The 2311-nt window shown below is 46.0% G+C and overlaps 1 pseudogene; it reads left to right on the forward strand.

Moving 5' to 3' along the window:
• Nucleotides 1-221: 221 nt before the first annotated feature.
• On the forward strand, nucleotides 222-1256 carry LOC124888015 (annotated as a pseudogene).
• The last annotated feature ends 1055 nt before the right edge of the window (nucleotides 1257-2311 follow it).

Genomic DNA, 2311 nt, shown 5'->3' on the forward strand with positions numbered 1-2311 from the left:
AAAAGAAGTACCTCACCTCACTTACGAAGAAGTTGTTGGAGCTGGGCTCCGAACTATGAGAGTTTTCTTTTTATCTTTCTCAGAGTGGTCTAATCAAATAGGGGATCAGACCACTCCTGGTGTTTTAACTAGTCATTAATGGTTGGCTTAATTAGTACCCTTTCAGTATGTGTTGCGAACACTTTCATTTTTAGCCTCTCATCTTCTCTAGAGAAAAACTCGAACGGATAGAACAGATGGTCCAACTACATAACTTTTTCTTTTTCATTACTTCCATGGTCGTGCCTCATGGCACGGCAGCACCTGTATTATTGAAATAGTTCGTCAGTAGAGATGTTCCCACAGGTGCCCTTTTTTCCAATGGTACTATAATTCCTATTCCTATCCCTTCATTCCCTCTTTTGGTCTATCTATATTCCAGGAAATTCATACGCTCTGCGGATGGAGTAAAAAGTGGAGTCTTGGTCAAAGCAAGCTGCCCTATTCTATTACCAGACATAATTGGGAGAAGCACATCAGAAACTAGAGCTAGAAATGCTTTATTTCGTTTTATTCCCGTTCTTTATTTCCTTCTTCTCGAATCCAATGGGGACTTCTCATATTTAGAATCTTTCTGTGGTGTGCTCCGTTTACTATTCTTTCATACTTTCTTCTTTTTACCATGCCATAGGTCAGAGAAGCCTAAGCGGGCGCGGAGAAGGAAAGGCCAAACACTTCGGCCTAACGGGAATGAGCAACAACGAAATAAGAAGATGATGTGCCTCGGGCACCCCCATTTAGAAAGAAGGGTCAAAGTTTTTGGGCCTATAGCTTTCCCCATCCCCCCTTCGTCGGGCGGTGCTTGTGTGGAGGGTGCGCCACCTGAAATCGGGCTTGAAGCTCTTACCTTACCAACAAGCCGAGAGCTGATGGTTGTTGGTCACGAATACTATCAAAAAGCTCCTATGAAGATGAATATTTCATATGGAGGAGTGTGCATCTTTATGTTGGGTGTTCTTCTATCGTGTGACCCGGCGGCTTATGTGCGACCTGTGGCCCACGCCTCTTATTTGTTTAGGGCGGGCAGCGTGAACTCTAATTCGATTCGGGTATTCAATCCTGCCGCTGAGATGCTCAGTTGACTCCTTAACCTTGATAGGAAGATGGCTTATTCAATAATTCATGCATAAGGGTAAGGAACTTTGGATGAACTAATGCGAATGGGTGTAAGCCTCACTGCTCGGAAACACCCAGTGCTAACCACACTGAGAGACACAAAAGCGTAGGTAACGCCAGGTTGCGAAGTAGTGTTAAGCATCCCTAGCGGTACAAAAAGAGGGGTCATGATGATATCATCTATGTCCATACTGCTCCTCATGGAGTAGATCCTGTATCTAACCAAGTCTTTGACCAGGGAATGGGAGAATTCCCACTACCACTGGCAAGCCAGCCGGGCTGTGAGCGCGGTGGGAACGGGCTTCCCAAGAAGCCAACCTGGGCTGGGGTCAGCATAGAATGAAGGGGACGGCCCTAATCTTGTGTTGGCTTTGCCAACATATTGGGTTACGAGCGAAGAAAAGCAGATGTGGGGACTCGGGTCGGGGCACAGCGTAACTAAGAGAGCCATTCCATTTAGGGCGAGACAAAATAGGCGGGCAGGGGCGGTCTGGTGTCTGAACCAATTGGTCAGACGACGACTACTTCACTTATTATTTTAGTATTAGCCGCCTATCCCGGAATGGAATGGGATGGAATATAAAGAACGTGAAGCGCTAGCACTACAGGGTTGGTTTTTTTAGGGGGATAGGCTTGTGAAGAAGCAAGCTTATCCCCGCCCCGACTGGCTGTTGCTAGATTTCCCCACCTCTTCTAAACTTTCCCTAGTCTTTGGCCCAAGCTGTATGAGGCAAAATCTCAACCCACTTACGGTTCGGAGGCCAAGCCCCACCCCAGCAGTAAGGGTGCGGCTTAGGTCAACTAACATAAAAAAGATAGAGTTCACTCAACGATTGCCTTTGGGTTCCGAACTCCATATGGGGAAGGAGCGTTGTTGTTTGCGAGGTCTTGATCATTTACATGGACCCACTTTTCATTCCATTTGTAGGAATTCGATGATCTATAAACCGTCCCTAACGAGCGATCGGCTCATGTTTGAGCATGATGAATCACTTCGTGCCGACTTGTTGCCAATCCACTTTCTGGCCTCATATGAGAATGGAAAACTGGAGCATTTTATCCATCGGTGGATGAAGAATCACAAACATAATAATTTCTGGTTGACCATGTTCCCAGAAAAAAGATACTTTTGAGAAAGGACGAGCAAGACTGAAGT

Source organism: Capsicum annuum, chromosome 10 (genome assembly GCF_002878395.1).
Source record: "Capsicum annuum cultivar UCD-10X-F1 chromosome 10, UCD10Xv1.1, whole genome shotgun sequence".
NCBI classification, from domain to species: Eukaryota; Viridiplantae; Streptophyta; class Magnoliopsida; order Solanales; family Solanaceae; genus Capsicum; species Capsicum annuum.